Consider the following 26,519-nt stretch of genomic DNA (forward strand, 5'->3'; position numbering starts at 1 on the left):
TGTGGTTGTGTGCATCTGTCTAGTGTGATATTGGAGGTAATATGTTGATTATACCTACGCTGTAGGTTGCGTACGTGTATAGTGTGTACGTGTCTGGTGATGCTACTTACTGTATTTGATATTTAGTAGACACTTGTTGGATCTACCCTTACCTATAGATATAGGTGTTTGATGGATCATGTACTGAAGATATTTATGATAGATTGAGGTGTTGCATTGATGATAATTGTGTCAATATCATGTTGGTATCATGATTATTTATATCATGTGTATTATTGCATTATATGCACATTGACGACCATTACTCTCTTGTGGTATGAGCTAGTTGACAGTCATATATACATATGCATGTTGATGACCATTACTCCCATATGGTATAGGCTGGTTCTGCGACCACTGCTCCCTTCCGGTATGAGCTAGTTGTCAGTCATGTTAGCAGCCATTTGACCACTATGAGAGAGTGGTAGTTTGGAGTGGAGCTAGTCCTGTTGTGTCACCCAGCCATTTAGCGAGGGAGTGATATCCGATGTTGTGAGCAGTCAGAGACCTTGATGCTATGTAGTTAGATAACTACTTAGCAAACTGTTCACTTCGGCTGCTATATAGTGACTGGAGGGTAGTACAATTATCACGAACCCAAGCCTCTCAGCCATACAGGGGTCGTGGTGTCTTGAGAGATGGCGGGGGTGACCATGTGACATGTATGTGCATTTGCATATGATATGCGGTGTATCTGTGTAGATATATTTGCATACATGTCTAGTAGATACTAGTTACATGTGATTATAATATGTTGCACTTGTTTGAGTTATAATTATTGTATATGGTTTTCATGCTTCATACATGTCATCTATTATACATGTATATACTGTCGGTTATATTGCTCAAGTATTACAAGCAGATTTGTTGCTGATCCTTGGTGAGTTTAGTGATCATTATACCGTATGTGTCGTTTCTAGATTAGGTATATGTATTTATTATGTTATTTTTGATCTTAACCTTATGTGTTAGATCCAAATTGGGATTGTATGTTTATATTGTCATGGGTGATCATGATCTTATGCGTTAGATCTAGTTTGAGTATGTGTATTTATTAGGCAGTTATGTTTAGATGCATTAATTATGTCAGTATGATCATGTTCTTATTTCCCTACTGAGACTGTATACTTTGATCTCCATATTTTATATAGACCATGCACTATCTTATCTATTGCCCGCTGAGTGACCCACATTCACCATCGTATTTGTGTATTGTCTTTTCCTTATGTAGCAGGTAGATGATTATGGAGTCGCTTGGAGTATCCTGTCTACCGGTCCCACGTCACATCCGAGGATGGTTTTGGGTTTTGCTTCTTACTTTACTTGCTTTACGAATTTGTGAGCTTACATTGTATTACTTTGATTTTGTTTTGAAGTTTTGCTATGTTGGTATCTTGTATTTGTCTTATTGTGGTTGTGTGTAAAGCATAGCCGACTAGTAGTTTGTTCTTGATTTATGAGTTTTCCTTTCATTTTTCACTATGTTTTTAGCATAGCTGTGTGAGCTGTTTATTATACAACTACGTGGTTGTGATCATTTTGTTACAACCGAGTGGGTTGTGTATATAACTGCATGGTTGTGTATATTCCATTCGTGTGGGTTGTTGATTATAGCTTGTGAGTAGCTGTGTGACATTGTATATATGATTCATATTGTCACTATTACAGGAGAGATGTTGTCCGTTTGTCAGGCAGGGACTCCTCTAGGACGTGACAAATCGCTGAAGAAGATGACCTAGGTGTATGGACTGACATGGGGGAAGAGAGTTTAGGGCTTTGGTTTTGAAAAGCAACAATATGTAAAAGAAACAACTGGTTCTTAGAAACAACAATGGTTAAAAGAAAAACACTCAACATACCTTATAAATTCCTGTGGAATGCACCATTAAGAAACATAAGTAGAAAAAGGAGAGGAGAGAGATGAGCAGTACAGGTTGCATGAAAACCCTAACTCACTCCATGGGAGCTAATCGCTGAAGAAGATGACTTAGGTCTAGGGTATGACGCAGGGGAAGATAGGAGTGGGATGAGAGGGAAAAAGGGTTTAGGGCTTTGGTTTTGAAAAGCAGTGACGTGAACGAAGAGAAGGGAAGAGAGAGAGCTAAAATATGCCCGTGCATTTTGAAGAGGAGAAAATTCTAGATTTTATCCACGTCAGCTAGCCATGTTTGCTGTCGCCCACCATCACCCATATAAGGGTGTGCAGGGTAACAAGTTTGTCATGGTTCTTAGTTACATGAATTAATTTACTATCAAGCCAAATAGAATACACAATTTCATTGGCAGGTGGTGCTAATATGCGAAGATCAACACTAGAGTGGTGTTGGTATTATGAATTATAATACCAAAACTAGGATACGTGCCCCTTGACATGCAACTATAACTTCTCATAGAATACTTAGAACCATGACTTCACAACATCTCTACCTTCTCCACACTCATATCTTCAATATCATGGCAGACCAATGTGGTGCTGGTTTTGCAAGAATAACACCACATTGGTGTTGATTTTGTAAGATCAGTACCAACGTTCGTGTCACTTGACATACAACCATAAATTCTTGTGTGAGTCTTAGAACCATGGTTGGAGGGCATATATACATTATATACACTCACTCCTTCCATCCCATTTAAAAATTTTAGAAATTCAAGGATCCTAGTTCAATCAATGGGTTCGGGTCAAAATCCATTGATAGACCTAGAGGACCTTAATCAGACTTATTCCAAGTCCTATGGGTTCAAATGGCTCACATGAGTTCAAATATGCCCTCATTTACTCTTTTTAGGCCTTCTTAGTGTTTGTCCAAATGATTTGAATCTTTTTATACATTGTGGTACGGGTTTAAGAAGATCAACACCAGGTTGGTGCTGATCTTCTGAAACCAACACCAAGCTTCGTGATCGGAAGCCAAGGCCACGTTGTTGCTGCTTTTCCAAGAGCAGCATCAATGTGGTGCTGCTCTTACAAGATCAGCACCAACGTTCGTGCTACTTGGCACTCGATCATAACTTCTTATAGGAGTCTTAAAATCATGGTTGGAGGGTATATATACATTTTATACACTCACCGCTTTCATCCTATTAAAAAATTTTAGAAAATCCAAGGGCCCTAGGTCAATCAATGAATTTTGGTTAAAATCCATTGATGTACACCTAGAGAACTCTGATCGGACCCATTTTAAGTCCTATGAGTTTATATGGATCACAAAAGTCTGAATATGCCCTGATCCTGTCTGAACACTAAGTCGATGGACGCTGGGCACGTGGCGCTCTCCGAACTGGTGACGTGGATCTCTGACCGGCCGTATGGATCTCCGGCGAACCTGCAAAGAAGTCGGGCCGGGAAGGGGTTCCCGGCGACGACCCTCCGACGCTCAAGTCAGGCAAAAGGAAAATGGTGAAGTGGCTCCAAAGATTAGAAATCGCGTGATTGCGTACCTCCAGTGAAGTCTGAGGGCTCTTATATAGAGCTATAGGGAGGCTTATGCACACCTACCGAGGTGTACACGTGCCATTTACCATACCTTAGCATGGGCTTACCAGAGGAGCATGCCTGACACCATACTGCTACAGTCCGTGCACGTCTCTGATGGGACAGCAGAACCTTCTGTCGTAGGATTCTACGTATGGCCTAGTCGTCGAACATGCCTATTGTCAGAAGATGTTCCCCAATGTCCCCTTGTCCTTTTGTCTCCTCTCCATGCGCCAGTCGTCCATCCGCTCGGTAAGAATCGGTCTGACTGGGAAGATTCACCTCCCTCACGTGCTCGGCTGAGACTGTTCCTTCACATCCTTGCTGCTTTACGCCTTGGCCGAGCAGGCTTCCCGCTCGGCTCGGCGACCCTGTTCACCATGAGCGTCGGAAACCCGACTTCCCGTCGGGCCGATCAACCCACCCCTTCTCCGATCGGTCGGACCTCATGCTGACCCTTTTAACTTTTGACCTCCACGTGACGTTGACTCCCCTCCAGAGGGGGTCCCCCGACCTTACTGCCGGATCACTTGTCTCCCCTTCAAGTCTAGTCGAAGGAGGCGATTAGTCCGACTGACTGGACCGCCAGTCACGCCGAGCGACGCCTCTATACAACTATCCTCCGCTCGGCCCCCACGGGGGTAGCTATAACGTCAGTCAACGCCAACATTCCTCGGATCTCATCGAAATCTGCGCCAATCTTCAACATTAAGGCCAGGCATGCGTCCATTAAATGCATTCCAGTGACTGGATGCCACATGGCGTTGCTGCCGTCATCGTACGGCGGCGGCGCCGCGGGTGACGAGACCGAGGCGGTTTGAAATGGACGGCCCGATGCGTGCTCCGGTTCCTGTGACCTGCATCCGACGATGGAGGCTGCTCGGGCTCAACCCTATAAAGCCTTCGCCTTCTCCCCCTCCTCGCCGCATTTGTGCTTTCGCGTGCCCAGAAGCTTTCCTTGCCGTTCCTGCTCCGATGATCTAGTTGCTGCTTCTTCTCTTTCCGGCGATTCCGTGTTCCTCGTCGATCTCCATTCTTCTCTGTAAGGTTCTTCTTCTTTTCTATCTTTGGTTCCTGTGTTTTCTTTGCGTTTCTTTCCCGAGTTTTGATCCTCTAGGCACTGTTTCGTTTGTCATCCTCTTCTTTCTATCATCCGCCTTTCTTCGCCTTTTGTGGTTTCGTCCGTTCGGACAATGGCCGATTCTTCTCAACCTCAAGACCCAGCCCTCGGCCCGTGGTATACCACCATGGAGTCGCGCTTCGATCAGCGCGACGTCGATGTTCTGATGGACAATTTTGACATCCCATCTGACTTTGAAATCATATTACCCTCACCCTCCGCTCGGCCGCACAAACCGCCGCGCGGAGCTTTTTGTGTTTTCTGCGACCAGTTCATAGCCGGTCTGCGCTTTCCCATCCATCCCTTCATCGTAGAAGTTTGTAATTTTTTCGGCATTCCGCTCGGAAGCTTAGTCCCTAACACTTTCCGCCTTCTATGCGGCATCGTCGTCTTGTTCAAAATCCACAACATTCCCCTCCGACCGGAGGTCTTCTATTATTTTTATTATCCTAAACAGTCCGAGCTGGGTACTTACATGTTCTAGGCTCAGCCCGGTTTAGTCTTCTTTAATAAACTGCCCTCTTCCAATAAACATTGGAAAGAGTACTACTTCTATCTTCGTCTCCCCGAGCGGGCCTCCTTCCGAACCCAGTGGCAGATTGGACCGCCAACCTCCCCTGAGCTAAAGAGGTTCAAGACCCGACCGGACTATCTTCACGCTGCCAACATGCTAGCCGGTCTGAAGTTCGACATCAACAAATTCTTACTTGAAGGGGTGATGTACATATTCGGCCTGAGTCTGATCCGGACTCCCCTTCCGAGCGGCTTCGGTAAGAATTTTACTTGTACATTCGCCTTGATTGCTAACTGATTTTCTTCTTTTTCCTTTACAGCGGACATTGCCATGGAGTCCGTGATGGCAGGCATTTTGAAGAGGAAAGCGGCGGCGCTCGAGGTCGCAGCTGCCAAGGAGATGGAGGCACTTGGCATTGAGCCGGTCGGCTCACACGAAGGGGAGAGCGGGACAAATGCGGGGGAGTCAGCCGCTCAGGCTTCTCTCCCGGAGCTAGCGGATGACGCAACTTCTGGCCGAGGGCCTTCCATCCGGGAAGAAGGCTCCGCTCAGGAGGAAGAGCGCCCTCTCCGACAAAAGAGGCGCCGCACGGAGACACCACTTCGCTCGGCTACTTCCGCGGTCCATCCGCCCGAGCGGACCGCCGCCGATTCTCGCGGCAAAGCCCCAACGGTGGAGGCGATCTCGTCCGATCGGACCCCATCCCAGCTGGATGAGTCCGTGGACCCCCTCGAGGCCATTTCGATCAGCGCCCTTCCGCCCGCTCACCGCCGAGTCGAACGTTCGGCCATTTTGTCCCAGTTTTCTGCGCCGGCCTCCGATCCTTCTCCGGCTTCCCCTCAGACGACTCCCGGTCGGCACCGTACCATCAGGGTCTCATTACATTTCCCCACCGAGGAGTTGATGCCCGAGGCTGATCGGCCAACCGCACCCGAGCACATGATCACAATCAAGGGGCCTCTCACCGAAATGTGGGCCGACGCTCGGGCACACGTCGCTATGATTCCACTCAGCAATCTGGCCAACAGCCACATGCAGCAAGCTACTGGGGTAAGCGTATTTTCTCAAGTCCTTTACGCATTCTTTCCGATCGGCTACTAACAATCTTGCTTATGTCAGAGATGGGTGGAGGAGATCACGGTCTCCAATCGTCTGGCTATGGTGGACGAGGAGCTAAAGAGGTTAAGGAGTTTGGGCGGCGCGCCCTCCCAGGGTCCTTCATACGCCGAGCTGCAGAAAGAGCTCAAGAAGACCCAAAATCTACTGGCGGCTGAGCAAAAGAAGACGGCCGATCAGGCCTATACTCTAGGAGAACTTGAGAGACAAGTGAAGACGCTCGATCGGAAGATAAGTCTAGCAACTGAGCGGAAGAAGACGGCCATCTCCGACCTGGAGAAGAAGAACGTCGAGGTGCGGGGCCTGGAGCAACGGGTTAAGGAGCTGATGGATCAGTTGGACGGCGAGAAGGTGAGCCACTCGGCCGAGGCAACTAAGCACAAAGATGAACTGAAGACGTTGCAAGAATCTCTCGAAGCTTCCCAAGTCGCCTTCAAGAAATATCAAGAGGCGGAACCTGGCCGAGTCGCAACCCTGAGGCTGAATCACATCCGCTCGACCGAATTTTCTGAAAAAGTGTGCGAGCGGATGTATAATGCCTTTGAACTTGCCATCACCGCCACAACGGACTACCTAAAGTCCAAGGCTCAACTTCCCGACTCCACAACTATCCCGGCTGAAGACTATGTGGCGCTTCTCTCCTCCATCCCGAAGACCATTTATGACTTTCTCGAGTAGTGCCCCTTGTAACCCTTTTGATCGGCCATAAGGGCCTAAATTGTAATGAAGCTACGCCGTATTTTTAGCAACTTAATCTTTTTCTTCTTCTCTTTTTTATTCAATGCTTGTGTCTTCCGATCGGCTTGCAAAAATACTGTCGTTCGCGTCTCCCCCTTCTTTCTTCTTCGTTAATCGTTTCACGAAGTATTCTACATAACCGGGCTGCTCGTCTGAACGCCCCCCGCTTCTTTAAATGGGATTCCCGATAAATGTTCACGAAGTACCTTTGGTTACTTGGCCGATCGGCCAAACGACTCACAAGCCGACTTCTTTATTGTCTTCTTCCGACCGGGGGGTTTATAGTCGCCGGTTCGACTAGATTTTTAACGTCAGAGCTCGACGGTCTTCCGACCGGAGGGTTTATAGTCGCCGGTCCGACTCTCGATTTTTAACGTTGGAGCTCGACGGTCTTCCGACCGGAGGGTTTATAGTCGTCGGTTCGACTATCAATTTTTAACGTCGGAGCTCGACGGTCTTCTGACCGAAGGGTTTATAGTCGTCGGTTTGACTCTCGATTTTTAAAGTCGGAGCTCGACGGTCTTCCGACCGGAGGGTTTATAGTCGCCGGTCCGACTCTCGATTTTTAACGTCGGAGCTCGACGGTCTTCCGACCGGAGGGTTTATAGTCGTCGGTTCGACTCTCGATTTTTAACGTCGAAGCTCGACGGTCTTCTGGTTCGGCTGACGATGCTCTATACTTGTGCTAATTTTCTGATTTTTTACTCCTGCATTTCAAGTATACAGTCGAACGGAAATTATATATCATATATTACATTGGCGCACCTTTCACCCCGCCCTGTATGGCTGGAGATGATTTGCGCTCCATGGTCGCTCCAGCTACCGTCTGTCTTCATCCTCCAAATAATAGGCACCTGAGCGGAGATTTTCGATGACTTTAAAGGGGCCCGCCCAAGGAGCCTCCAGCTTGCCAACGTCCCCGACCGGTTTTACTTTCTTCCACACTAGGTCGCCGACCTAGAATGCTCTAGGGATCACGCGCCGGTTATAATTTTGCTTCATCCTCTGCCGGTATGCCATCAGCCGGACGGACGCCTTGGCTCGCTCTTCGTCGATCAATTCCAACTCCATCTCCCTCCGCTCGGCGTTGTCATCATCATAGTTCTGGATCCGGACGGACTCTACGCCGACTTCAACTGGGATAACTGCTTCGCCGCCATACACTAAATGGAATGGTGTGACGCCCGTTCCCTCCTTTGGGGTCGTGCGGATAGCCCATAGGACGCCCGACAGCTCATCCACCCAGCTTCCTCCCATATGGTCGAGCCGAGCTCGAAGAATGTGAAGAATCTCCCGGTTCGCTACTTCGGCTTGACCATTGCTCTGGGGATACGCCACGGAAGTAAAATGTTGTTCAATGCCATAACTTTTGCACCATTCTTCGAGCTGCTTCCCGACGAACTGACGCCCGTTATCAGATATGAGCCGGCGAGGGATGCCGAACCGACAGATTATATGCTGCCAGATAAACCTTTTGACCATATGCTCGGTGATCTTGGCCAGCGGCTCGGCCTCCACCCATTTGGAAAAGTAGTCGACCGCCACTAAAAGAAACTTCCGCTGACCGGTCGCCATAGGGAACAGACCTACGATATCCATTCCTCACTGATCGAACGGACAGGACACTGTAGATGCTTTCATCTCCTCTGCCGGTCGGTGGGAGACGTTGTGGTACTTCTGGCAGGAGAGGCACGTCGCGACGGTCCGGGCAGCGTCTGCTTGCAGGGTTGGCCAGAAGTATCCGGCCAGCAGGATCTTCCTAGCCAACGATCGTCCGTCCGGATGTCCTCCGCACGATCCTTGGTGCACTTCCTGGAGGATGTACTATGCGTCCTCCGAGCTCACACACTTCCAAAGTGGGCGGGAGAAAGCCTTCTTGTAGAGTTGGTCTCCAACGAGTGTGAACCGATCGGCTCTCCTCCTCAATAGCTGGGCTTCCTCCCGATCGGACGGTGTCACACCCGAGTGCAGAAACTCCATGATGGCTGTCCTCCAATCGTTCGGGAATGCGAGGCCCTCCATCCGGTCAATGTGCGCCACCAAGGATACTTGCTCAATTGGCTGTTGGATGACGACCGATGATATTGAACTTGCGAGCTTGGCTAACTCATCCGCTGCTTGGTTCTCCGCTTGGGGTATCTTCTGAATAATGACTTCCCTGAAGTGGGCCTTGAGCTTTTTGAAGGCCTTAGCATAGAGCTTTAGTCGAGCGTTGTTAATCTCAAAAGTGCCTGAGAGCTGCTAGGCGGCCAGCTGAGAGTTTAAATGGATTGCTACCCGACCGACTCCTACATGCCGGGCTGCCTGCAAGCCTACTATGAGGGCCTCATACTCCGCTTCATTATTGGTGGCTTTATAGTCCAGCCGAACGGCTAGGTGCATCCGTTCTTCTTGGGGAGAAAGTAATAGCACACCAATCCCGCTCCCGAGCTGAGTAGACGATCTATCCACAAATATTTTCCACATAGCTTCGGGCTCGGGATTTTGCACTTCGGTAACAAAATCTGCTAAGGACTGCGCCTTTATCGCCGACCGAGGTTGATACTGAATGTCAAATTCACTTAACTCCGTTGTCCATTTGATGAGCCGTACGGACGCTTCTGGGTTTAGCAGCACTCTTCCCAATGGCTATTTGTCCGGATGATGATTGTATGTGCTAGGAAATAAGGACGAAGTCTCCGAGCGGTGAGGACCAAAGCAAAAGCCAACTTCTCGAGCCCGGTGTAGCGAGATTCAGCATCTTTTAGAATATGGCTCAAGAAGTATATGGGTTGTTCTTCACCGCTCGTCCTCACCAATGCCGAGCCTACTGCCTGCTCGGTTGAAGATAAATAAATACAGAGCAGCTCACCTACAGCTGGCTTGGCTAGCACCGGCAAGGAGTTCAGGTACGTCTTCAGCTCCTCCAACGCCCGATCGCATTCCTCGTCCCAATGAAACTTAGTAGCTTTGCGTAGGATCTTGAAAAAAGGGAGACTCCGGTCGACAGTCTTAGAGATGAATCTTGACAATGCAGTTATCCGATCGGTCAGGCGTTGTACTTCCCTCAGATTTCTTGGGGGCGACATATTTTGCAACGCTTTTACCTTGCTGGGATTTGCCTCTATGCCCCGCTCAGTCACTATATAGCCCAAGAAACGCCCGCCTTTTGCTCCGAACAAACATTTCTGAGGGTTCAGCTTGACTCCATACTTTCTCAGCGTTCGGAAGGTCTCCTCCATGTCCGCAAAAAGATCAGCCGCTCGGACGGACTTGATGAGAATATCATCCAAGTACACTTCTAAATTGCATCTGATATGCTCCTTGAATACTTTGTTCATCAAGCGCTGGTAGGTTGCTCCCGCGTTCTTTAGTCCGAACGGCATTACATTATAACAATAAGTGTCGTCGGCTGTGATGAAGCTGACCCTCTCTTGATCTTCTCGGGTGAGCGGCACCTGATGATAGCCCTGATAAGCGTCTAGCATGCATATCAGCTCGCACCCGGCTGTGGAGTCCACCAGTTGATCAATCCGGGGTAGAGGGTAGAAATCCTTTGGGCATGTTTTGTTGAGATCCCGGAAATCGATGCAAACCCTCCACTTGTTGCCCGGCTTGGAGACTAGCACTACATTTGCGAGCCAGCTTGGGAATTGGACCTCCCTTATATGGCCGACCTCCAAGAGCTTCTCGACATCCGCTCGGATGATGGCGTTTTGTTCGGCGCTAAAGTCCCTCTTCCTTTGCTTCACTGGCCGAGCGTCTGGACGGACGTGAAGCTCATGCTGTGCTATCTTTGGCAAAATTCCCGGCAGCTCATGCGTCGACCAAACAAAGACGTCGTAGTTTCTCCGGAGACATTTGATCACCTCCTTTTTCTGGCTTGCCTCCAGATCGGACGCAATGAATGCGGTAGCCTCCGATCGGGTCGGGTGGATCTGCACCTCCTCTTTTTCTTCATAAACCAAAGAGGGTGGTTTTTCGATTATGGTGTTCACCTCGATCCGTGGCGTCTTCCGCGCGGAATTAGCTTCCGCTCGGACCATTTCGACGTAGCATCGCCTAGCCGCCAGCTGGTCTCCTCGCACTTCTCCAACTTTATCTTCAACCGGGAACTTAATTTTCTGGTAGAAGGTGGAGACGACCGCTCGGAACTCACTGAGCGCTGGTCGCCCCAGGATAACATTGTATGTTGAGGGAGAATCGACCACAATGAAGTTGGCAGTCCGCGTCCTTCTGAGCGGCTCTTCTCCCAACGAAATAGCCAGTCGGACCTGTCCAATCGGTAGAACTTCATTGCCCGTAAACCCGTAGAGAGGGGTCGTCATGGGCAGCAACTCAGCACGATCGATTTGCAGTTGGTCGAAAGCCTTTTTGAATATGATGTTGACCGAACTACCTGTATCAATGAAAATAACGTGAATAGTATAGTTAGCTATTACCGCTTTGATGATGAGGGCGTCGTCATGTGGCACTTCGACTCCCTCAAGGTCCCTGGGCCCGAAGCTGATTTCGGGCCCGCTCGCCCGTTCCTGACTGCAGCCGACCGCATGGATCTGGAGCTGTCTGACACTCGCCTTCCTTGCTATGTTAGAGTCACCTCCGGTCGGTCCGCCAGCGATGATGTTGATTTCACCCCGGGACGTGTTGCTTCTATTTTCTTCCTCCCATGCAGACGGCCTAGGCCGCTCCTTAGATACCCGGGGATTGTCCTCGTGCTCCTGAGGATGATACCGCTCAGGAGACTTTCTGGATATCCGCCGACCGGCTTCATGGTGTCGCTGTCGCCTATCAGATGATGTCAATCGATGGCGACCACTTCGAGGAGCGGGGTGGGCGATCAGGGGAAGGCTCCGGCAATCTCGTGTGTTATGCGTGTCGGTCCGGTGGAACGAGCAAAACATGGGGGTCCATACCTTCTTTTTTGGTTTGGGCCGCTCGGAGGCTACCTCTTGGATGGCGTGGGACCTTGCGTGATGAGGGCGGGCTGCTTCGGTTCGTGGTCCTCTGGGCGGATGGTGGCCAGTGATCGACTTCCGCTTGGTAGGGGCTAGCCGCTCAGTTGGAGCTTTTTTCCTTCGGGCCGCCTGTGCTTCCTCCACATTAATGTACTCATTGGCCCGGTGTAACATATGATCATAGTCTCGGGGCGGCTTTCGAATAAGTGAACGGAAGAAGTCACCGTCCACGAGGCCTTGCGTGAATGCATTCATCATTGTTTCTGAGGTGGCCGTTGGAATATCCATAGCCACCCGGTTGAATCGTTGGATGTAAGCTCGGAGTGACTCCTTGGGCTCTTGCTTGATGGCGAACAGACTGACACTGGTCTTTTGGTAACGCCGACCGCTCTCAAAATGATGGAGAAAAGCAATGCGGAACTTTTTAAAGCCGGTGATGGATCCGTCCGGCAGCCTCCGGAACCATCGTTGCGCCGATCCCGAGAGGGTGGTAAGGAACACCCGACATTTCACTCCATCTGTGTATTGATGTAGTGTAGCGGTGTTGTCAAACTTACCTAGATGGTTGTCCGGGTCGGTGGTTCCGTTATATTCCCCGATCGCCGGGGGCACATAATGCTTTGGCAGAGGGTCCCGCAGGATGGCCTCTGAAAACTATCGGTTGATCCGTTCGGGGGAGGCGTCCGTTCGGGGGACCTTGCCTTTTCTGTTGTCTCGCCTAGGCGCCTCGTCGGATGAAGATCCTTGATCACGGTTAACTGTTGCGACTTCAGGAGGTGTACGGAATAAGGCCCGATGAAATGGAACCGTGGCAGGCGGTGCTTCCGCTCGGCCTCCTGACGCTGACGTCGCTTGTTGCTCCAGCCGCTTGGCTTGTGCCTTCTGTTTCTGTTGCTCCACTAGCTTAGCTGCTCTTGCCTCGATTAGAGCGTCGAGCTCCTCCTGGGAAAGCATCATGGTGTACTGTCGTCCAGCCTCGTCCATCTCTTCCGCTCGGATGCAGGTGCGTTCCCACAGACGACGCCAATTTGATCCTGTCCGAACACTGAGTTGATGGACGCTGGGCACGTGGCGCTCTCCGAACTGGTGACGTGGATCTCTGACCAGCCGTATGGACCTCCGGCGAACCTGCAAAGAAGTCGGGCCGGGAAGGGGTTCCCGGCGATGACCCTCCGATGCTCAAGTCAGGCAAAAGGAAAATGGTGAAGTGGCTCCAAAGATGAGAAATCGCGTGATTGCGTACCTCCGGTGAAGTCTGAGGGCTCTTATATAGAGCTATAGGGAGGCTTATGCACACATACCGAGGTGTACACGTGTCCTTTACCATACCTTAGCATGGGCTTACCAGAGGAGCATGCCTGACACCATACTGCTACAGTCCGCGCATGTCTCTGATGGGACAGCAGAACCTTCTGTCGTAGGATTCTGCATATGACCTAGTCGTCGAACATGCCTATTGTCAGAAGATGTTTCCCAATGTCCCCTTGTCCTTTTGTCTCCTCTCCATGCGCCGGTCGTCTATCCGCTCGGCAGGCATCGGTCTGACCGAGAAGATTCACCTCCCTCACGTGCTCGGCTGAGACTGTTCCTTCACATCCTTGCTGCTTTACGCCTTGACCGAGCGGGCTTCCCGCTCGGCTCGGCAACCCTGTTCACCATGAGCATCGGAAACCCGACTTCCCGTCGGGCCGATCGACCCACCCCTTCTCCGATCGGCCGGACCTCATGCTGACCCTTTTAACTTTTGACCTCCACGTGGCGTTGACTCCCCTCCAGAGGGGGTCCCCCGACCTTACTGCCGGATCCTGCCCTAATTTACTCTTTTTAGTTTTCCTAGCATTGTTCCAAATGATTTGCATCTTTTTGTACATTGTGGTGTTGGTCTGAGAATATACCAGCACTACGTCGGAGTTGGTTTTGCAAGACCAGTGCCATGTTGATGTTGTTCTTGCAAAATTAAAAAAATAATATTAGAAACAAATAATTTTTTTAGTGAAATTTTAAAAAGGATAATTATATACATGGTAAAATAATATTTTCACAATCAGAAATTCAAAATCAATGATCAATTGGGTCATATAGAAATAATATTATTAATTATATTAGTAGAAGTTTAAAGAACAATGAGAGAGTATTATTATAAAAAGGATAAAATTTATAGAATTGTCATGACAAAATTATTGTTTTCACATTTTTGGTCATGATAAATTGTCATACATTGAACATCCTAGAAAGGGAAGCTCCTAATGATTATTATGATTTGAACCATCAACTTTTGCTGTTATCCAAATGGGATGATATATCTTTTTCTTGATGTGATTGGTCATCAATAAACAACACTTATTTTTCCTTTATAGAGATACATTCACAATCCTCTTTCCTTATTCCTTTAGTAATGCTCAAATTGTTCTTCCTTCTATTCATCTATTTACTCCTTGGTTTTGGCGGAATGACCCAGAATTATCTGAGAGAGCAAATGGGAGCTCCTAATGCTACACTACCAGGAGGTGGTCGTAAGATGAAGCCCTCCATGGGAGGTGTCAAAGTTTTTATGCCCTCAGAGGGATCCTCTCGGAATTCCAAACATGCTTTTGTCTCTCCTATAGATTTTGTCGACTTAGAGGATTATTCTGCTTCTTGGTGCCATTAAAACTCTTTTTTTCCTTTTTCACCTAAGATACCTTGTTTTTTTTATGGTCCACATGTATGTTCCTTGAATCCCTTTATTCAAATTCTTGGTGAGATTTCCAAACCAGAAGTGAAGTCTCCCCATATGAGGACCTTAATAGTGAATCTATATTTAGTAAAAATCATAAGGCGACCTTAGGACATCTCTCAAAATCTAATAGTTCTTAGGGGAACAACACTAGGGTCATTAATTTCATACCCGATACATTAACTTCATATACACCCAATCCATAACCCGACCCGTTAACTTGATAAAAAATAGCACCAACGTGTTGCTATTCTTGAAGCATTTGTCACATCACCAAAGTTTGCTGATCTTCATCTCAAGTGTCTCCTGACTCTCCTTCAACCTTGTACATTAATTTAGTTTGATTTCATTGATGGTCTATCCTAGATTTTTCAATATGTTTTCTAGTATTGATGGATTAGGGTTTATGTTGATAGGAGTATTGGGTTTACTATTCATTTCCTAAATCAATGTTTAAGATTTTAAGAAGTCTTGTCATCAAAGCTTGGAATCTCTTGTTCTATATACAACATATTCACTGGTTATTTATGGTTTTACCGTTCAAGATGCTTTTCGATTCATCTAGTGCGGTTGTTACTCGAACCAATCGCCTCATGAGAGGCTACATGAAGATACATGAAGATAATGGATTGGAAAAGCAATGTTTCCCAATTCAAAAAATTGATTGCATCTGTGCCCCCAAGTATTGAACAAACAGAGCTAATCCGAAGCTCCCCCTTTGCTTGGGTTTTGGGCATCCCGTCAAATCTATATATTAAAGGTCTTGTTCAAAATATATTTGATAATTAGAATATTGAGCGAAAGGTCTTTATTTTCTATGGAAAAAAAAACTAAACTTCACAAGGATTGATGTGACAATCATTCTTAGATTTCTAGACTGAGGAGAACCAGTACCAATGGAATCAGATGATGCCTCCAACCCACTGTATTTGCAGTATTTTAAGGATAAATGTTGTACATGCAAGGATCTAGAAAAACTTATAAGGATTTCATGATCTCCTGAAAATCCAGTATCTGACAAGTTGTATTGCCAACTAATTATTTTATATTTTTTTATGTATTTTTTTCAACCACTAGCAGCATTCCTAAGTTACCTATGCTATCACTAATATATTGCCTAGATAATTTTGACAACCTAGTTAGGTATAACTGGTGTCATACGCTCTACAGTTACATGGCTCTTCAAATAGAGTCAATTAGGTTGACAGTAACATTGAGGCCAAAACCATAAGACGTTTGTACAATGGTGTTTCCCATTCTAAAGTGAATTCCAACTTTATTGGTTGTAAGTTAGAAAGTTTTTTCATAGTATTACTATTTATTAATTCGTTTACATATTATTATTATGTTGTAGATGTGGATGTGTGAGCGTATCCCTATCATTAATCCACAACAACCAATTGTTGGATCGAAAGCGCTAGAGGAGAGGGGGGGGGGGTGAATAGCGCTCGTGGCTTTCACGCGTTTCGTATTCGGAAATTCAAGTAACGCAGCGGAAAATAAAAACACACACACAAGAAGACCAAGATTTACTTGGTTCGAAGCCTAGGGCGACTCCTACTCCAAGGCTCGCGATCGTAGATCGCTTTCGGTGGGCAATCACTATCAATTCGTAAGTCTTTTACAATTTTGAAATACAAGTGCTAAATAGTGAATTTATACCGACAATACGAAAGATGAAAAAGCTAGTCGTCGTCCGTCGGAGTGTCGAAGTGCTTCGGAGCAGTGCACAACTTTAGAAGATCGCTTGAGTTCTCTTTTTCGTTGTACTTGAAGCTGCAGCCCGAGGCTCCTTTTATAGCCTTTATAGATCTGATCCAGATCCTCGAAACCTGGGATCAGGTTTGACCCAAAGCGGATCGGTCGACCGATCCCCACGTTCGGTTAACCGATCAGATGATCTCCACCTCATCTGATCCGCCCGATCCACTCACGCCGCTTTGATCTGGTCAACCCCTATCTCCGGTTCGATCGACTGATAACCAGGTTCGGTCGATCGTTCCCCTAGTCCAGCCCGATCCACTCGCTGGAGATCTGATCTGCTGCTTTGGGGGTTTAGTTGATCGATCCAAGCGTTCAGTCGACTGATCCCGGTCAGTTCTACTCCTGCACAAAACTATTAGTTTCCTACAAAACAGAGTTAGAACATAACAGATAATATATAAGAAATTTAAGTTTGACAGTCTTCGAACTGTCCGGTTCTAACTTAGAATTTCCGACCAGAAATCCTAGGTCGAACCGATGCCTACTGTTCCCTCTTCCGAGGAACGCGTCCTCACCTGCTCCACTCAGGAGAAGTTACCTTTTGCCAGTTCGGTCCTCCAGACCGACTGGACTTGTGCTCGGTGCTCAAATCTTCCAGTCTTCATGCTGGACGCTCGCTCCACGACTCGTCCAGACTTCCACCTAGTTCGCGACACCAGGATTTCCACCTAGGGTTACCGCCCCCTAGAATTTTTGCCCGAAGACTCCGACCCGCCAAGACTTCTCGCCTAGGGTTACCACCCCCTAGGACCTAGGGTTACCACCCCCTAGGGTTTTCCACTTGCCTAACCATGTTAGGACTTTTCTTCACCTAGGGTTACCACCCCCTAGGGTTTTTCACCTGCCTAACCGCAGTTAGGACTTTTGCCTAAGTACACTTATGACTTTCCTGCAAAGCTCATTCAACGTATTAGATAATAAAACATCTTAACTTTGAACTCTTTGACATAATCAAAACATAGGTTCGATCATCAGATGCTTCCGCACCAACAATCTCTGCCTTTTTGATTATGACAACATAGTTCAAAGTTAAGCAAAAGCATAACAGTACTATAAGAGGAAATGAAATAATGAAAAAAAAAATTCAATTCCTTATATTCCCCTTAACTTTGATCTCTCTCTCCCCCTTTGACATAAATCAAAAAGAAAATACATAGGGAGAAAAAATATTTATTCTATTAACTTTAAGCTCCCCCTGAAGGGTAACACTGTAGTTTTAAAAATACTTAGCCAATTTAGAAATGTTTTAAAAAATATTTAACTTTTTCAACAAGACTTAAATAAGCATAAGTTTTGAAACTTTCAGTTTGTGTTTGAAAAATAAACTTAGCTAAATTTTTGACTTCAAAATGATTGCATTGAGAAAATACCTTGATAAATAGCTAAGTTTAGAAGACACTTTTATTAAATTTAATTTTAAATTTTAAAAATTACTTAGCTAAAAACTTAGCTGAAAGGGAGTTTAATAAACTTAGCTTAAAAATAATTATTTTGAGAAACACTTAGCTAAATTTAAAAGATTTTGACAAACATTTAAAGTATTGATAAATACTTGACTTTTTTTTAAAAAAATTCTTGATGGAAGTTTTTATTTTAAGTACTTTTCTTTTAAAGAATTATAAAAGCTTAGCTTAAGTACTTAGTTAAAAAAAATATTATTACGTATTTTACAAACTTAAAACATTTTTAAAAGTATTTTAAGCTAAACTTTGATAAATTTGGCTTTAAAATATGTGAAAACATATTTTGATAAACTTAAGCTCAACTTAGCTGAAAATACTTAGATTTTAACAAAGATTTAGCTAAACCTTTGAAAAATTATTTTCAAGAAGGAGTCAGTGAGAAACTTAGTTAAGTAGAAAAAATGACACAAAGTCCTTTTTCTTTAAAAAAAACTTAGTTTCAAAAATGATTTATATATTTTTGTTTATTCCAAAAATAGTTTTAAAGCTGAACTTTCTTTCTCATATTATTTTGAACAAAAATATAAAATTAAGTTCCTTCACTCCCCCTTAATTAATGTTAAAATGTTTTAAGGATCCTAGAGTCCAAGCAAAAAAAAATATTTTATATTTTGCTAATTTTTCATCTCACCCAATCTAGATTATAAAGCATGTTCAGCTTATGAGTGAGTGTGAGACGGAATTGAAATTGATATTAAAATAGTTTGAGTTTTGAGTTTCAAATGAGTTTTTAAAATAATTTTAAAGGATTTTCTAAAGATTTTTTAAAGGATTTTCTAAAGAATTTTCAAAAGAATTTTTTAAAATGATTTTCTAAAGAATTTTTAAAATAATTTTCTAAAGAATTTTCAAAAGAATTTTTAAAAATAATGTTCTAAAGAATTTTTAAAATGATTTTCTAAAGAATTTTCAAAGGATTTTTAAAATTATTTTCTAAATAAATTTTAAAATGATTTTATAAATAATTTTCAAAGGATTTTTAAAATGATTTTCTAAATAATTTTTAAAATGATTTTATAAATAATTTTCAAAGGATTTTTAAAATGATTTACTAAATAATTTTCAAAAGAATTTTTAAAATGATTTTCTAAAGAATTTTTTAAAAGAACTTTTAAAATGATTTTCTAAATAATTTTCAAATGATTTTTAAAATGATTTTCTAAATAATTTTCAAAAGAATTTTTAAAATGATTTTCTAAATAATTTTCAAAGGATTTTTAAATTGATTTTCTAAATAATTTTCAAAAGAATTTTTAAAATTATTTTCTAAATAATTTTCGAAGGATTTTTTAAATGATTTTCTAAATAATTTTCAAAGGATTTTTAAAATGATTTTCTAGAGAATTTTTAAAATGATTTTCTAAAGAATTTTTAAAAGAACTCTTACAATGATTTTCTAAATAATTTTCAAAGATTAATTCACTTGATTATAGAGTTAATTAAGTTAATTTAATAAGTTAATTAATTAATAAGTTGATTAAACTGAATTAATTAAGTTGGTATTATTTTAGACTAAGCTCAATCTAGATCCATCTCACCCGATTCTAAGTTATTAATCATTTACATTTGAGTTAAGGTTAGGTTTTTCAATTAGTCAATTAAATACACATTTCAAGGATTTAGGGTCCTTACACTATCCTAATCTAAACATGCATATTACCAATAAAATAAATAAACAATTCTATTTATTAATTAAGATAGTTTTTCTATTGGCTCCCCCTGGATCATAGCCTCGATATGGTCTATCAAAGTAATGTACTTGATCCTTGGGGACCCAATATTGACCAGGTCCAACTTGATTGGCCAAGTTGGACTTTGGTACCCATGCTTGTGTTGGGTTTTTCGGGCTGTGAAAACCCTTTTCCGCGTCGCGGAAACCCCGAAACCCCCATGCCACCGGATCCGTGCAAAGTACAACTTTCGAAAACATTACGAGTACGAGTTTTATGCTAGTTCTAAACTAGATTTACAAAGAGAAAACCTTTTACCCTTGATGCGTGCCCTTTACGAATCTCGCTCGTCCAAGGAAGTGCCGGATCTCGAGATCGTCAAGCGTACGATCCTCTAGAAGTATCCACACGAACAAACTAGGTGGAGAAAAACTTAACAAAGGTGTGCTAGCACCCTTGATCAGCCACGGCAAGAGGAGGAGAGGGAGAGCAAGAATGAGAGCAAGGAAGAAGATGAGTTGAATTGGCTTGAATGAAAAATGAAATCCATTCATTACAAAAGTGGCCGACCACTCTTGGATTGTAACCTCCATTCACAATTAATGTAGCCATTAAAGGAGAGTTATAACCTCCATGAAGTGGCACACACATGTGCTAGCCTTGATGATGTGGCACATCATCATTGGCCACTTAATACTAAGTCACAAATGATGTGGCATAAAGTCAAGTCAAACTTGACTATTCCTCTTCCTCTCAAGTCAAGTCAAACTTGACTTAATCTCTTTCATGGTTGATCTAATCCAACCATTTAATTCAAGCCAATTTAATATAATGAATCTAATTCATTTAATTAAATTGATTCAATGAGTCATAAACTAAATTAGACTCATTGAACACATGAATCAATTTGAGTCCAACTCAATTAGCCCAATTAGGATTACTCTTAATCCAATTTGATTCATCACATGTGATCCTGTCCGAATCGTTGAACCAAAGGACGCTGGGCACGTGGCACGCTCCTAGTCGATGGAGTGAATCTCCTGCTGGTCGAACGAAGCTCCGGCGATCCTGCACAAGAGTCTAGCCGGGAAGGGATTCCCGGCGACGATCCTCCGACGCTCAAGTCAGGTAAGTGGTGGAAAAAGTGGCTGCCAAGCTTGTATCATACATACCTTTGGCGAAGCAATAGCCTCTTTATATAGGACGGAGAAGGAACTAGTGCACGCCCACCGAGGTGCATACGTGTCAGCAACCCATACCCCGGTATGCACTTGTCAGAGAGCTTACCTGACACCATACTGCTACAGTCCGAGCATGTTCTTCGATGGGACAGCAGGACCCCCCCGTTGTCAGACTAGAAGTATGACATAGCCATACGACTTGACGGCTGTCAGAAGATGTCCCCGTCTTTTACCCACCGCCTGACTGGGGCGCCCGGCTTGCCGGGCGGGCGAAGAACGTCGTTCGGACGGCCTTGATTCTTTGCGCCGTCCGGGCGGCACATCCTTCCGCTCGGTCATTATGCACTACTTCATTTGAGCGTCGGAACCCTGGTCCCTACCAGGGTGCCTTTTACTATCAGATTTCCCTTTCTTCCGAGTCCGGTCGGCTCGTCCTTTTCCGGCGAGCCGCTGGACCCTTTGACCTCCCCTCAGCGTTGACTCCTTCTTATGGGGTTCCGGATTTTTACCGCCGGATCACTTGCCTTCCTCTCGAGTCTAGTCGAAGGAGGCAAAGTCCGACTGACTGGACTGCCGATCTGCCCGAACAATGATCATTGCATTAGGCCGCTCAGCCAGGCATAAGGATGCTTACCCGTGCGGCGATATCTTTCCGTTCGGCGATACTTTGTCCATGCCTTGTATTTTCTTGGAATCGACGTCCGTTCTCCCACACTACCCGTCACGTGCTCTGCGCACGGTAAGGGGAGCTCATTAAATGTGGCTAGTAACCGGCTGACACGTGGCGAACGTGTATTTGTCAGAGTATGGCAGTTGCGTCACTTCCAATGGGACAACCGCTGTTTGAAACGGACGATCAGATGACAACCTCGATAGCGACGACCTGGATCGGACGGTGGAGATCGCTCCTGGGCGGCGATATAAGGCCCTTGACTCCGTTTCCGCCGCATTTCGTCTTCTTCGTTTCCAGACTCCTGTCGTTCCTCCTTTCACCGGCGACCTTGTGCTCAGGCTTTCCGACGATCACACGGCTTCTTCTGATCATCTCCCTCGCTTGTAAGACCCTTTTTCTCGCTCCAGACACATTCTTCTTTCTGTTAATCATCCTTTTCAGTCGGGTTTCCTCCATTGCTTGAACCCTCCTCTTCTATCCCGCATTCTGGCCTTTCGATCATGACCAGTACCTCGCAGTCAACCGGCGATACTCCGGGTCTTTGGTACTCGAACATGGAAAGTCGGTTCGACGAGGAAGACGCCTTGCGCCTCACTCGAGCATATGACCTACCGATCGACCACCAAATAGTGTTAGCCACACCTTCCGATCGGCCTCACGATCCTCCGCCCGGCACTGTTGTTTTCTTCCGGGACCAATTCCTGGCCGGACTACGTTTTCCACCTCACAAGTTTTTCTTAGAAGTTTGCAACTATTTCCGCATTCCGCTCGGCCAGGTAGTTCCCAACTCTATTAGGTTGCTGAGCGGAGTGGTAGTTTTGTTCAAACTGAACGGCATTCCCTTAACCCCAAAAATCTTCCACTACTTCTACTATCCCAAGCAAGCCGAGTGGGGCACCTTTGTTTTCCAGTCTAGGATAGGCTTCGTCCTTTTCGATAATATGCCGAGCTCCAACAAACATTGGAAGGAGCATTTTTTCTATATACGCTTTCCCGAGCGGCCCACTTTCCGCACCAAGTGGCAGACGGCTATGCCTCACAACCGGAGCTCGGCAAGTTTAGAGGCGACGCAGACTATCTCCATGCAGCCGAACAGCTAGTCGGTCAGCGCTATCATATTGACAAGATGCTCCTCCCGAGAGTAATGCATATATTCGGCTTGTCTTCTACTCCAGCCGATCTGCCTTGTAGCATGAGTAAGCTCCCTTATCTTCCCCTTTATTTTGTTCTAACTGATTTATTTTCTGCTTCTGCAGCTAAGGTCATGTGGCGTGCCAAAGCTACCGAGAAAGTCAAATTGAAGGCCGCTCGGATTGAGGCGGTGACGAGCAAGGAGGCAGCCGAACGGGGCCTTGCTTCGGCTGATCCGGCAGGCGAAGAAGGTGAGGGGACGCTAATGGTCCCTGAAGCCTCGGACGCCCCTGCACCTCATGATGAGGCCGCGAGCAATATAGAACCTACGACCGAAGCTGAAGTGGAGGGCCGTTCGGCCGATGATGTGCCGCTAAGCACTCGGAAACGGAGACGACCGGAATCCGCACCTGCCTCTACACTTGATGAGCCACAACCTGAGCGGGGTGCAGATGCGCCGGCGCTGTCCGGAATAGTTTCCCTCGAGAGTACCCCGACCCCTCAGGATTCTCCGAGGGCCAGCTTGGAGGTGCCGCCGTCCAGCCCTTCAAGGACTCGACGACGTATCAGGCGTTTAGGTGAGCTACCCTCCTCTTCTGCTGGTGGGCCGTCTCAGAGTGGGCCGAGCGGCCAGAATTTGCGCCTCCCGAGGCGTACATGAATGCTGCTGATCGGCCGGTGTTTCTGAGCGGATGATCACCCTGACGGGCCCTCTCGCACAAGCTTGGATAGATGCCGGTCGGATAGCCAAGTTGACTCCCGGGCAGTTCACCTTCAATCAGCCACCGGGTATACCTCCCCCCTCTTCTCTCTCTTATTTGAAGTTTTTAACTTGTCTAGGTTTGCTAGCGAACTGGGTGGAGCAGATCGCCATTAGCGATCGGTTGGCGGCGGAGGAGGCAAGCAACAAAAGCGTGGGGACACCGAGGCGGTCAGCGGCGCTCTGAAAGCCAAAAATCGTTGGGCCGAGCAGCAGGCTAATGATTTGGCGAGCAAGGTCGTTCGGCTTGAAACGATGATTAAACAACGAGACAAGGAGATCAAGACGGCGACCACTCGGAAGCAACAGGCCATCAACGATATGGACCACATGAAGGTGGAGATCCGGGGGCTGGAGCAACGCATCAAGGACCTGGATGCTCTGCTGGCCACCGAGAAGGAGAGCCGCTCGGCTGATCTCCAAAGATTCGATGGAGACTTGAAGGATCTCCAAGCTGCTAGCGACGCTGCCCATGCCGCGCTCAAAGAATATCAAGAGGGGGAGTCGGCCCGCTCGGACGAAGTGAGGAAGGCGTTCCTCCGCTCGGAAGACTTCGGAGAGAAGTTTACCGACAAGATATCCCTCACGTTCGAGGAGGCAATCAAGGCGGCGGTGGGCTATCTAAAGACCAAAGGTCACCTGCCTGCCAATCTGTCCATCCCCCCTGAGGATGTAGCGGGTGTGATGGACACCATCCCCGACGCTCTTTTTGATTTTGACGTGTGAGGAGAGCTTTTATAAACTACTTTGTATTCCCGCCGTTCGGCCCTACTTATCGCTGTAGTGACCTTTTTTGGCTTGCATAGTAGATAATTTTCTGTTCCTCTCATCTTTTATGTTGGCCAGGCATTTTTTCCCCCATCGCGACTAAGCGTTCTTTAAAACTCTCCCGCTCGGTACCTTGCTATACCAGGCAAGCGAATTGTCTTCAATGTATTTCATAATGCAACTGAGTAGCCGTTCGGCGCACGGACATCGCTCGTTCAGTTGCTCGCATTTTTAATTCCGATTAACCATCTTTTGCTTCACGCCTCACCTCGGGGGTTTTTGCTGGATTTTCGCAAGGCCTTCCGCTCAGGCATTTATAGACGCCGGCTCGTCTCTCGATATTTAACGTCGGAGCTCGACGGCGCGGATATTTATAGCCGGTCGGCGCGGCTCTCGATCTTTAACGACGGGGCTCGTCGATTCGTCCGCTCGGATTATTTATAGACGCCGGCTCGTCTCTCGATATTTAACGTCGGAGCTCGACGGCGCGGATATTTATAGCCGGTCGGCGCGACTCTCGATTTTTAACGACGGGGCTCGTCGATTCGTCCGCTCGGATTATTTATAGACGTCGGCTCGTCTCTCGATATTTAACGTCGGAGCTCGACGGCGCGGATATTTATAGCCGGTTGGAGCGTCTCTGGATTTTTGACGACGGGGCTCGTCGATTCGTCCGCTCGGATTATTTATAGACGCCGGCTCATCTCTCGATATTTAACGTCGGAGCTCGACGGCGCGGATATTTATAGCCGGTCGGCGTGGCTCTCGATCTTTAACAGCGGGGCTCGTCGATTCATCCGCTCGGATTATTTATAAACGCCGGCTCGTCTCGATATTTAACGTCGGAGCTCGGCGGCGCGGATATTATAGCCGGTCGGCGCGACTCTCGATCTTTAACGACGGGGCTCGTCGATTCGTCAGCTCGGATTATTTATAGGCGCCGGCTCGTCTCGATATTTAACGTCGGAGCTCGGCAGCGCGGATATTTATAGCGGTCGGCTCTCGATCTTTAACGAGCGGGGCTCGTCGATTCGTCGCTTCGAATTATTTATAGGCGCGGCTCGTCTCGATATTTGCGTCGGAGCTCGGCGGCGCGGATATTATAGTCGGTCGGCGCGGCTCTCGATCTTTAACGGCGGGGCTCGTCGATTCGTCCTTCGGATTATTTATTGACGCCGGCTCGTCTCTCGATATTTAACGTCGGAGCTCGACGGCGCGGATATTTATAGCCGGTCGGCGCGGCTCTCGATTTTTAACGACGGGGCTCGTCGATTCGTCCGCTCGGATTATTTATAGACGCCGGCTCGTCTCTCGATATTTAACGTCGGAGCTCGACGGCGCGGATATTTATAGCCGGTCGGTGCGACTCTCGATCTTTAACGACGGGGCTCGTCGACTTTCCGCTCGGACGTTTATAGACGCCGGCTCGTCTCTCGATATTTAACGTCGGAGCTCGACGGCGCGGATATTTATAGCCGGTCGGCGCGACTCTACGGTTTAACGTCTGGGCTAGACGGGCTTCCAGGCTAACTCCTTACCAGGTCGAGCGACCTTGGCCTTCACAACTTATCTCGTGCTTGAACATGTTTTATGCCCGGCTGAACGGCACGGGTCATTTTGCTTGCGCATCTAAATGCATGCCCCTCCTGGCCGATCGGTTCAAGGGGCCTTCGCTATTCGGGCGCATGGCTTGGATAATCCATATGCCCCTTTCACCCAGCGTGGAGAACGTACTCCTGGCCGAACGGCTCAGGGTCTGCTTCGTTGAGCATTTTGGCTCGGATAATTTACCTCCGTCCGAACGGGACTGGGCCTTCGATTCTTGTTAACAATGCCTTATATCTGTTCTCTTGATTCTTCATTTCCGCATTTCCAGTATTCAGTCGAAACAAAAGTACACAGGGTGATTTACAGTGATACACCTTTCACCCCGCCCGGTAAGGCTGGAGATGGTTCGCGCTCCACGGTCTATCTAGCTGCCGACCGTCCTCGTCTCCCAAATAATACGCGCCCGAGCGGAGCTTTTCGATGATTTTGAAGGGACCTGCCCACGGAGCTTCAAGCTTGCCGACGTCGCCGACCAGTTTGACTTTCTTCCAGACAAGATCGCCGACCTGGAATGATCTGGGAATGACGCGCCGGTTGTAGTTTTGCTTCATCCGCTGACGGTATGCCATCAGCCGAACGGACGCCTTTGCCCTCTCCTCTTCTACCAAATCCAGCTCCATGTTCCTCCTTTCGGCGTTGTCATCATCGTAGCTCTGGATCCGGGCGGACTCGATGCCGACTTCAACCGGAATGACGACCTCACCTCCGTATACCAAATGGAACGGTGTGACTCCTGTCCCTTCTTTTGGCGTCGTTCGGATGGCCCACAAGACGCTCGGCACTTCATCCGACCAACTCCCTCCCAAATGGTCGAGCCGAGCGCGCAGAATACGAAGATTTCCCGGCTTG

This window comes from Zingiber officinale, chromosome 6B (assembly GCF_018446385.1).
Source record: "Zingiber officinale cultivar Zhangliang chromosome 6B, Zo_v1.1, whole genome shotgun sequence".
In the NCBI taxonomy this organism is placed as follows: domain Eukaryota; kingdom Viridiplantae; phylum Streptophyta; class Magnoliopsida; order Zingiberales; family Zingiberaceae; genus Zingiber; species Zingiber officinale.